This window comes from Mastigoproctus giganteus, chromosome 3 (assembly GCF_048544385.1).
Source record: "Mastigoproctus giganteus isolate SK-2022 chromosome 3, ASM4854438v1, whole genome shotgun sequence".
In the NCBI taxonomy this organism is placed as follows: domain Eukaryota; kingdom Metazoa; phylum Arthropoda; class Arachnida; order Uropygi; family Thelyphonidae; genus Mastigoproctus; species Mastigoproctus giganteus.
This window is the reverse complement of record NC_143577.1, coordinates 143,087,299-143,099,710: the sequence shown is the minus strand read 5'-3', so window position 1 is coordinate 143,099,710 and position 12,412 is coordinate 143,087,299. Positions and strand designations below refer to the sequence as shown.

Below are 12,412 nucleotides of genomic sequence, written 5' to 3'. Positions count from 1 at the left end.
TCGGACAATGTATATTCGAGAAAGGGCAGTATTGTCATCTTGAAAAGCATTGTGGTAAATTTTTGATTACAGTATATAAAATATATACTGTGATCCAATATAATGTTTCCTTTTATAAACCAAATTTGCTTACTGGCTTTTCCAATTATTGCGTTGCTATGTTTATTGAATATAAAAAAAAAAAAAAGTACTGATTTGTAACTCCTGTAGATTATGGAGTTTGTCTGGTCATATTTAATAGATTTCTGTCTTATGATGTCTTGTTAAGTTAGTTTTTTAGCTGATTAAGAGCGCTAGCAGCTGCCTAGTTGAAGATTTTCGACATCATCTTGAATTGTTATCAGCACATAGCTTCATAAGTAAGACAATTGGTGGCAGTGCGAGTAATGCTCAAAGATAGATCATTCATAAATATTACGAACGGACAATATGGTGGATGCACAAAACGAAATGTTCGCGCAGAAACGCCGTTTCTATTTTGTAACGTACTACATACATTAACTAACGTTATCGTTCCCCACATTCATCATTCTAGTTTATTGAACATATTCGTTGTGCTATTTTTCACGTAGTCGCGCGGTATATGTTACCTTCTTAATGATTTTTAAAACTGTCACAGACCTGTTTTTCCAAATCAATTGATTTAACAGTTAGCGTGCAGATCACAGACTGTGATCTACAAGCAGTAATGATAGGCTATTGTTAGTGTTCGAAAAGGTATGCATGTGACAGAAAAAAAGAAAATTTTAAAGAAGCCCAAGTTAATCGACCCACCAAATAAACTAATTCAGTGAGAACTGACGTATATTACCATTTGTACCAAACTCTATCTGATGAATGTTCCAAATATATATTTATCTATTCGAACAGATTTGGTACAGTTATCTAAAATTTGTATAAGTTCGCCGATCTGTATTTAAAAACCAGAATGTTTTTTAATTCCTTATATTAGGAATTAATTTTAACAAAATATTCTGGTGCAAGTGGAGGATTATTATTTTTTTAACTTGGATGCTGGAATTTACATTAGAATAATAAGCGTCGAAAAATCAGGTGGCCCGAGGCCGTATCATGTTACAATTGATTTCATAAACTGACATTAGTAGTGCCATATGATGCAGGAAAGCAAGCTTTATAAAGCATCGGCCAAAAAATAAAATCTTCCCATTCATCCTTGCTGTCAACTTCCGCAGCAGCAGATGGAAGTTTGTTCCAGCAATCAACCACTCGCTGGCTAAAGGCAAATTTCCACACCTGTCTTTCCTCACTTTGAACTTATGCGTAATATGAACCATGAGGAAGAATTCCATTGGCATTGAGCTTGCTCAAACCATTCAAAGCCTATGAGATCACCTCGCAGGTGCCTAGACGCGACGCTGCAATTTTCAAAATTTAAGCCTTTCTTGGTAAGAGCACCCATCACCAATCTCTGTACTCGTTTCAGCAACTCTACATCCTTCCTAAAATAAGACCTCCAGACCTGTATGCAGCACTTAAGATGTGGCCTTATCCAAAGGAATAATCACTTTCTTGTTCCTGTATAACACCGATAAGACCCTCGCGAGCTTCTCTGAAAATATATCTGATTGCACAATCACCTCCATGCGTTTTTCATTCTCCATTACCCTGAATGTTATACCACACAGTTGGAAAGTTACTGTAGGGTTACTGCTACCCATGTGCAGTACGGCGGTTAATATTAGCAAAAGTGTGTGAATTAGATTCAGTATAAGTGATCAAGTTGTGCCTCTGTTAGAGATATTGGGCGTACCGCACTTTAAGCGTCAGACATTATCATTGCTCATTTAGTGTAGCTAGGAGTAAGAAAACTGATAAATACTGTATATTGTTCGAAGGCAGTGCTTAATGGGATCGTCCACTGGAGAACAGTTTGGAAAAGATTTATTTCATTTCCACTAACTCGTATGATGAATATGTTCTCTCTATAATGCATTCGCATAGCTCACGCTATTAACAACTGGGAATTCGTTGAAGTGCAGGAGATTATTATAATACTTATTGAGGGGGGGAGGCAAACAAAACATCATCCATCTGCTGGAGCTACGTCACAACTGAGAATGAAAACCTAATTTGAAGTTCGAGTGACATAGTTAAGGTACATTTCGAAACGTATTCTTACGTAAATATAGAGTAGGGGGAAGTTGGCATCAAAGTGTCCACGGTACCAAGGATGGCAGGGTTCTAAGTCAGGATTGTGCGAATTGGTTTTGCACTCCGCTAGTCAGAACTTTTGCTCACTAGGCCCCATTAAGTGAATATACTAAACTAGTATATCACTCTGTTTATATAAACATCCAAGATAAATATCGCACTTTTCTTGGCTAAACTGATTGATCGTTTTTGTCTTTTCCTCAAATATTTCAGCTTTTGACAGCAACGATTTTTAGAATTGAAAGTCAGGTTACGCATGTTGTGAAGTGTGCCTATTTTCTCATAAAATTCAATTTCTTCATTTACTTGCATTAAATCTGAATTTTACTACGAATCAGCACAAGAAAACAAAATCATAAATCAAGTCGTTTATTTAACTCAATGTCACAACTGTAGAATTAAATAATGTATATTAAAAAACACACAAACGACATTGGACGAATTTGATCTGACAAATAAAAACTAAAGTGGTAACACCACTCGGCTAGTCTCTCTTGCTTCATGTATATATTAATTATTTTTCTTTCTTTTGTTCCAGATATTTTCATCTATACTGGCAAAGAGATCACGCCATTAATTTTCAGTGAACGTCAAGACAGTGGATACTCTTATTAAACCAGATGTCGTGCTGTAAATATGTATTTGTGAAGAAAGTCTTTTAAAACGAGATTACCAGACTAAAATAAATCGGCCTGCTCACGCGATGATATTGTACAATTCTGCGTACATCTTTTTCTAGGGAATTTCGAGTCATTAATAGCACAACAGTTAGTCTGGGTATGACAGAAAGAATACAGCGAACTAATGAATGTGATTATCAGCTATGCAACTAGCGAGATCACTTGGTCATGAAATAGATACAAGATTACATTGAGCAATCCATTGAATTTGATTTTAAAGCCACTCTTTCATACCTTTAGAAAATAACACACTTTGGGATATCTATGAATTATTTAGAGGCCATGATCAATACAAAAAGTATAAACTTGTTTTAAGCTAAGGATTTGACAAAATTCTTTCTACATTAGGTGCAGATAAAAAAAATCTCTAATAAAGAAATTATATTCATAAATGAAGAAAATACAGGTAAATCCGGTTATACGAACGAATCCAAAGACTCGGGTGAAGCGCAGAAATACCCTTGTCATACTATAAAAGTAATCTGAAAAATTATGGACTGTAAGTCTGATTTATTTCTGTGGCACAATGACTAAGCCACACAGGTGATCTCAACACAAATGCTATGTTGTTATTTGGGAGCATTAGCAACTAAGGCCATATTGCTCCGGGATATGCGGTGGTCATACCCCTCTGACGTTTCCGTATTTGGTGGTGACGGGCTCGAAGCGTGTGCTATGCTACGCACTGCTGCTCCTTCCCACCTGGCTATAATAATTTAGTTATTACCTTGCCTAACTAATCTAGTAATAATGTATTATGAGATAGCAGAAGACAACAAAGAAATTATAATTGGGAAATACTTCCAGCAGACCAGTGTCTCTGCTTTAGGGGCACGTATTATGTCTAATTTTCTTTAATGATATTAAGAACCATATGCTACAGCAACAGGACTTAGATAAAATTCAAAACTAGTCTTAATTCGAGAGCATATCAACTGAAGTAACTCAGATCGAATGATCTGAGTTACTCTACTTGAAAACTTGGAGGAATGAAGCTTTCTTAGTGATATACAGCAATTTTGCCACTGTACAAATCTATGATCATACCACATCTTAAATAGCGGATATACAGTATTTTCTAGAAAAGATATTAATTTTCTCCATAAAGCAACACGACTGGAAGTATATTTTCGAATTAAGGAAATGGCGTTACACAACGACCAATCAGCGTAGTTGGAGAACTTGTTTAGTTTTAAAGGGATTATAAGGAGTAATTTCTTTTTACGACTGATTCTCAATAAGCTTTACTTTCTTCTATCGTTTTGCCTAGAAATAACGCAGCATTATTCACAATCGATTTCAAAGGTGTTGAGGCCTTCGCGACTTGGTGGGAAAAAATCATCAATCATAATAACATATTAACTGAGAAAGACTTCTTTTTAAAAGATCCTTCCATTGTAACGAGTGTAACCACTATTTTTGAATCATTGCTGATAACAACAACAAAGTCTTCGCACCGATATTAAAGAGCTCAATGATAATTTTTAAGAAATATCGATTTCCGTTGAAAACGGCCACCATTCTTTAGCAAGTGTTCTCTTACTGCTTATGACTTATTATAACAAGAAAGTTTCAATTGAAAATTAGTATTAGCTAGCCGTACAGTGTAAAGAAACTACTTATTTGGCTCAATCAATGCATGTGAAATGGTACACTTCCAGTCTGATCATCAAAATAAATCAGCAAAGTTTGCTTATAATTATAGAAAAGCTTGCATGTTTTTACATTATAAAGTGAAAATGATATCAACGGTTGATATTAAATTATTTTCGTAAATTTTTCTACAGCCTCACATGTAGTAACAAAAAATCATTTTTATTTTTCAAATTAAAATGAATGAATAAAGTTTGATATAATTTCGTTTTGCGCTGACGTCTAAAGGGATGTTATATCTCTTTGGATGCCAGAGCAAACGAATAAAAAAGTCTTATAAATCCAAGAAGATTGCGAAATGAATAAAAATATCTGATAGAACATTTTTTGTTGTGAGTAGTAGCGAAGATAAGTTTCAAAAAATGCAATCAATTTCTTCAGAATATATAATCCAACAGACATGAAATTATTTCTTTTTGAAAACATATTAAAACGCAGTAGCCCGCTCCTTTAATGGCATTCATTATCAATATAAAACTGGAGTAATCGATTTTATGTAAAAAAAAAGATCCAATCCAACAAAGACCAATAACGATTCCTCCCATTTAACCAGCAAGGTACTATACATAAGGATTAAAAAGAGGTCTTAGAAACCCCTCTCACAAAATGCTTTGTGTTTAATGAATGCAGAAGCGCTAAACGTGTTCTTTCCGCTTGGGATCGGCTACATATAGCCTCGATTGATGGGACCTTTAAGAGTAAATTCCTCCAGTCTCTGAAACTGACCTCTACAAAGGAGTTGCAAGATTGTACCCATATAGTTACACAGTTTGAGAAGTCCGAAGAAGAGTTTTATACATTTTATGACTAGAATTGTCTGGCATGCTTGTAAGTGAACAAATTGTATGACCATTGTTAATAGCATAACTTGAGTATCTCTATCAGCTGAAGAAATTGCGACAAAAACAGTTAATAGCCATTTTAATGTCTCGTGATGCACCATATACTCTATAGTCAATTTGATAATATTGGTTGGCAAAAAGTACGCGGGTAAAAGTAAAAAAGTAAAGTGCAGCCATTATCAACCCACTGCAGGATGGAAGCCTCCTCAACAATTCATGTTGAGGGAAATGGACCATAAACTGCCACGCTGGTCCAGTGCGGGTTGGCAGATCGACCGTATTCAGCAGTCAGGGGCTTGAACCCCGGTCTACTCAAAGAGCGTGTGCTACTGCACACCCGCTCCTGCCCACTCGGCTACGGAGGCCGTCGGGTAGATTTAGTTTAATTTACAAAATTTTAAAAAAAGTGGCGTCTATCAGATGCCAACTCATAGTGAAAAATAAGATTAGTAGTTATTAAAACAGCAGATAACTTAAATTCCGTCGGGAAAGCTACTTAGCTTCCTTTTCAGCTTAAAAATGAAATTCGGCAATTTCTGGGAGGTTCAGAGTTCTTTTTTTATTTTTGAAAGTTATGTTTTAGAAGTAAATTTATATTAATGGTAAGAAAAGTATAATATTATGCAGGTTGTACACAGCCTATGATTGATTTGAGTGCTACATATGTGCAGCCAGAGCACAAATTAATAGAATATAATAACTTTTCTTCCCCAAGTATAAACAAAAAATTGCATATAGAATAAATAATTATTACATTCCAGCTAACTATTAATATACAATAAGACAAAACACAATTATTGGTCAGTTTATTACATACACCCACCTAACAGGGAGTTGCATCCTTTTGTTTTTTTTGGCCCTCAATGCGTTGGGGGGGGGGGGGGGGGCTTGGACTCCACGATGTGGCAAAAGAGTTTCAAAAGAAATGAAAACTCAAGTGCATTCGCCTTAAAATTACATTGACTGATCCCACAGATGCTCGATCGGGTTGAGATCGGATGGTAAAGTCACCCTCCTGTTTCTTCAACTATTCTCGAATGATGTGTGACTTGGGACATTATAACAAGAGTAACTATTACCGCATGAAGGAACGCACCTGTTTCAAAACAACGTTCAAGGTCGCTGGGCATCCAGATGTTGATCCACCACTAACATACACCATTTCTTTTGTCACGAAAACTCTCCTCACACTTCCACCACCAACCTATGTCGATTCCTGGCACGATGGGTTATTAATTGCAGCAGCTGAAAGACAAAACGCACAGCATGAACAACTGAAACTGGTCGTGTTCCTATGACAACTGTTAGTCATTAAAATATCAGAACTATTGAAAAAAAAAATTGCACTTCTATCTCATTAACAGACTCTTACCTGGATACTCTCCTCAACAACATTCCATACAGATACTCTGCCAATTGTGTAACTTTGTAGACACTTGTTGGAAATTTACTTTAATTACAATTGTATAATATTTACTACTTTTTTTTTTTAAGTCTACACAGGTATCCATTCACGTTTTACTTTTAGTTTCTTATTATCCTGTTTAGGCACTGACACGTGATTTTATTAATTTTTTTGCATTCTGCTATTGAGTCGTCTATAGTACTAACCATCTTTTAAAATAATATATTTCCCGTTTATACTACAAAATGGCCAATAGTAAAGCAAGGGAAGAAAGGCAAAAAATAGCAAAATACTACATACCGATCAATATAAGAAAAGTGTTAATTGTACCAGTTTTGTGAACGGATAGATTGCAAAGAAACAACAGATTTAGATATTATTTTCACCTATTCAACCGAAATAAAAAAGGGTTAAAATAATGTGCCGGACATTAAAATTTTTCTGTTAACTAAATTGTGAGGCGGAGAGTAGAAATGGAAGTCCTGAAGATTGCATTTAGTACAGAATCAGTGGAGAGGGCCGAAGGCTTAAATTTTTCCATTGTCATTTGATGTCCACGAAAGGTGGGGATTGGTCATGCTCAAACTTATTTTTGGATGAAAGATCTGGATGGTGGGAATTCGTTGAACTACACAAGATTATTATAGCACCTGTTGTGGGTGGGGAGGAGACAAACAAAACATCATCCATTTGCTGGAGCTACGCCCAACGAAGCTATTGGGTTGTATTTTTTCAAATTAATCACTATAAATTCCTGAAAAAGAACTGATGAGTCATGTAAGGTAAACTGTTGTTGAAACTATAGTTTTATGTTCTCTAAACTTGGCAATTTACTTAAAACATGATAAGAAACACGCCATTATCACGATGAAACAGTTAAATAGGATCTTGCATAAAGGTAATTAAAAACCTAGTATACAGGTGAGAGAAAAAAGAACAAACTGCAGCCCACAATTATTGGGTTAAAAAATAAATGAATAAAATAACTCGTTTTACAATTCTGATAAATAAAAGCTTCCCAGCGTTATAATTTTCTTTTTCGTACTATTTAACACACACAGCTTGGCTGCTCGTTTGTATTCGATACAAGATTAATAATTTGAAGTTATCTACTCTTTGTTGATGGGCCAGAGCATGCCTTCTCTTTCTTAATGAGCAACGGATTCGCTGAGTTTCGAGATGCTATTCGATTAAAAACGATACTAGTAATTTTAGGTAGACTCGTGGATAACGATGCCGTTCCTGAAGTGAGCATGAGAGCAAGCCTGTCGTCGCTGGAGGGATAAAAGAGACAGCAAGAAGTAAAATTATAAAGAAAAGGGTCCGTTTCGAATGAAATATCATTCCTTTACTGCAATTTATATATTTTAAAGGTACTACTCCTTTTACAACTTATTAAAATATAATATTAATCGCGATAGAATTCAAAGGTACAACAAAACAAAGCTAACCGAAAGATTTTTACTTTAAATTAAATCATACACAGAAGTGACCTGAGATTGGCTCTTAAGGCGACATTTACAAACTTGAATCCTGGATGTGAGGAGATACTCACATCTATCAAAAATTCATATAGACCATCATGGACGTGTCTTACAGGCTGCTTACACTGCATGTTGAATTTCGTGTCTTTTTCTATTGCAATTCTCAACTTCTCTTCCTGAATATACGGTAAACTGCACAGCTTCGTTTTGACAATTAACTACCTTCCCAACTTTTAACAGCTTCCCCTCTATTCAGTTATCAATATTATTTAGAAAGAGAACATAATAAGAGGCATCACTTTTTACTGCAGCCCGCTCTGAAGAATACCTATTTATGAAGGTATATCAAGCTTAATGTCGAAGTTTGCAAATGATTCAAAGGTTGGCAGCGTGCTGCTGCAGCAGCATCATCTAGAAAAGTTGAACAGATGGGCTGAGAAGTGGCAACTGAAGTTTAACATTGACAAATGCAAAGTACTGCATACGGGTAGAATAACTCCAGAGAAACGTACCAACTGGGTGGTAGAAAATGAAAAAGATATGGGTGTAATTGTGCAGTCAGATATGAAATTTTCAGTGGTGCAGGTCATGGGACATTGTCAATGATATATAGGAATTTTGCTAGTAGATAAATGAGGTAATTATCCCTTTGTATGAGGCAATGGTTAGGCCACGCCTTCAGTACTGCGTATAGGTCTGGAGGACTCATTTTAGAGAGGATGTAGATTTGCTTGAGCGAGTACAGAGAAGGGAAACGAAGGGGTGGTCTTAACAAAGAAAAAATCTCGAGTTCTGCAAATTGCAGCGTCTGGAGACTAAGTACACCTCCTTCGACGTGATCTGATTGAGGTGTATAAAGCCTTGATTTGGTTGAGCAGGCTCAATTCTGATGGGATTCTTTCTCTTGCTGCAATTACGAACCTGAGGGGGGGGGGCATAAATTCAAATTGAGGAAAGACAGGTATAGAAGAGATGTGCGGAAATTTGCCTTTAGCCAGCTAGTAGTTGATTGCTGAAACAAATTTACATCTGTTGTTGTGGAAGTTGATGGCAAAACGTTTAGAGGGAATGGGTGTGTGATTTTTTTTTTTTTTTCGGCTGATGCTACGTAAGCTTGCACCACATGCCTCTACTATTACAATATACAGATGCATCACTGCCAAAGATGGAACAAAGGGAAGAGGTGGTCCTCAGTAGGAGATATGGCCACCCCTAATGTCGATGCAGGCTTTTAACCGCCTGTCCATACTTAGAACAACGTTGTTGATAAGTTATTGCAGTAACACCGTCCATTTTGTGGTGGGTGTAGATGTGCCGCTAGGGGTCCCATATGTCTTCGATGGGATTTAGATCGATATTAACAGGCAGGCTAATCCATACGAACAATGTCCTCACTTTCCAAAAGTATATCAACAGCTACAGTGCGATGGGGTGTAGCGTTATCATCCATAAACACGAACTCGGGGCCAATGGCACCTCGGAACAGACGCACAAGGGGAAGGATTACCTCAGTACAGTACCGCTTTCCAGTATCTGGAGTTCTGTACGACCGCCATATCGATCCCTTTTCAGTGATACTGTGTGCCAACCTCTCGCCAGAATCTACTCTCCTCAGTAAAGATTTTGTGGTTGTAACCTTTAGAAAGAGTGCTGGTCTTTAAGTTTTGCACACCAAATCCAGATTTGTAAAGTCAAAGTTGTTTCTTTTATCCAGCTGGTTTATAACCTCGTCTTGTAATTTTACAGATTTATTTAGCAAGATCTCCCTTCAAAGTATTTTGCATTTTGTTTACAAGGATATCATTCATGTCGAGATGGTTCTATGTTGCATCTTTAACCATAGATTCTATAATCACACGGACCTCAGAAGTAAATCACCAGTCCTATAATTGACCATCACTTCTTTCGCTCCTCCTTTATGGATTGCGGAGAACTGGCACTACTCCAATGCATGGAAATAATAACCCATTAACCTAATGATGGTTTCATTAACATACTAATGGTTGGATGCTTCTTCGGTATAATTTGTAAAATTATACCGAAGAAGCATCAAACCATTAGTATGTTAACGGATAGCTCCTGTGTTTTACACTCCTCAGCAGCTTTTTAATAGGCGCTTCTCTAATATCATTTGTGTTACAGCAATTCACCTCGACCGCCATAATATTCCCCAACGGTACCAATGATTTCAATAGAAAAGCTCATTGCAAAATATTTGTATGCCATTCTTATACTAGACCACCATTTCGACTGGATTGTACCATCTCTTTGATATTTTAAGGGACCTATCAAATTTACCCTCTGGTAGGATATGAGTAGGATTTCCTTTTCCCCCTCCCATATTTTGGCATCTTTCCTTTGCAGAATTTCTAAACGGAGTGAATGTGTTTATGGCCTCCCACAATGCGTTAATATTAAATAAAATATAATAAAAACTCCAATTAACAGAGCTGAATAAATACCTGAGTCCACCGTAAAGTCAAGTAGTATTGAGGGACTGTATAATATTTATATATCAAACTCTCCTCTTCCTGCAATTAAGCTCTGACCTTTGACCGCCGAATTCCTTTGGATTCTACCCATTTAATGATACGTCTCCTCGCTATCGGTCCTTGAACTGTCAAATACATTTTTTTTTTTGAAATCTATGAAACTGTTGTCTAAGCATCCACCACAACCGTGCAAAAACCTTTAACAACTGTGCGAAATTTTAGAAATGAAAGAGAATTGACAAATACATTGCCTTAATCAGGAGAACTAGGATTTCTAATAACAATTGTCAGGAAAAATGGGAATTTCTGAACGACACAGTTGTCGTTCGCATCTACCTACGCATTCCATCCTTCAGGGTAAGGCGCGAGATGTTCGCCCGGTGATTTCTCAGTTTTACTAAGCATACAAAGCCGGGAAAAAGAAGATCCTGCCATCCTATTATCAGGACATTTTTTTCATTGCACAAATAGGTTACCTGAGAAAAGCTTGGTGACACATAAGGTTTCTGCGAAAATTCTTTTCACAATCTTCCGAGTGTGAATATTGACCAGTTCGTCCCGCGCCACTGTTTGACTAGATTTTTTTTTAACTTCGTTATGTGGGTTTCTGCTCCGGGTTGACGGTCTCTACTATCTCATAAAAACCAGGTATATTATTTTATATCAATGAAAAGAGCCCATTATTCAGCTGAAAGGAAGACATTATTTACCAAAATTGTTGTTATTGTTAGCAATGAAAATTATAATCTTAATGGATAATTCCCACGAAAGAAAAGACACAGCATCAAACTAACTCGGAAGCCCCCTTCCCTCCCATATATACACACACAGATTTATGTATGTTCACTAGAAGCAGAACTAAATGCATATTTTTCTTTCTTTTATGAATAACCACCGAACTAAAATAATTTACAGCAAATCAGGTTTTTTGTTTTATAAATTATAATGTGATTTATTTATAGAGTTGAAAAAGGTCTGATGACAACCGAGTCAGCTCTAAATCATGTCAGAGCATTATCTTAAATTTTAATGAATGTAGGATTCACCACTTTTAGCGATGCTGTTCTGTTGAAAACTATTAAATTTCAGTTCGACTCGTGGATGGATAACAATGTCGTTTCTAAAGTGAGCATAAACCCCAAGTTTTTCACTGGAGGAAACGAAAACAGATGAAGTTCTTGAGGATGAACGCATCGTTAAGCTGTACCGAAATTTCGTTCTAATGAATATTATTTCAAAAGAATTAATCTGTATAAATAAATTTTATTGCAGTTTTATAATACACGGACGTCGCAATTTCTGCTCTATTTTACTTAGACATCGATTTAAGAATAATTAATTATAATCAGAATTATAAGGTTTCATATTGGGATCTCGGTAGCTTGCTTGCTATATAACCTCTTTTTTTCCTTAAATGTATTTTCTGGTATAAAGATAAACAAATGTATTTATTCGTTAACGGACCTAACTGAAGTGTACAAGACTTTCAAAAGATTAAGTACCAAATTTCTGAAGCCATTTTCCCACTTTTGGATGAAATAAACAAGGGGAGCATAAATTGGAAGAGGATGGTGGCAGAATAGATGTGAAAAAAATCTGCATTCAGTCAAATAGTAATTGATGGTTGGATAAACTTCCTCACACTGTTGTGGAAATTGGTAGTTTACATTTGTTCAAAGAAGCG

At 36.2% G+C, this 12,412-nt stretch overlaps 1 protein-coding gene across 1 annotated transcript in view; it reads right to left on the bottom strand.

Moving 5' to 3' along the window:
- LOC150088299 (uncharacterized) overlaps positions 1–6,200 on the bottom strand; it is a 344,867-nt gene extending 338,667 nt beyond the window's left edge. The window contains exon 1 of the mRNA XM_090369452.1: positions 6,171–6,200. The gene's annotated coding sequence lies outside the window, so the exon portion shown is untranslated. The remainder of the gene's footprint in view (positions 1–6,170) is intronic.
- Positions 6,201–12,412: the final 6,212 nt, after the last annotated feature.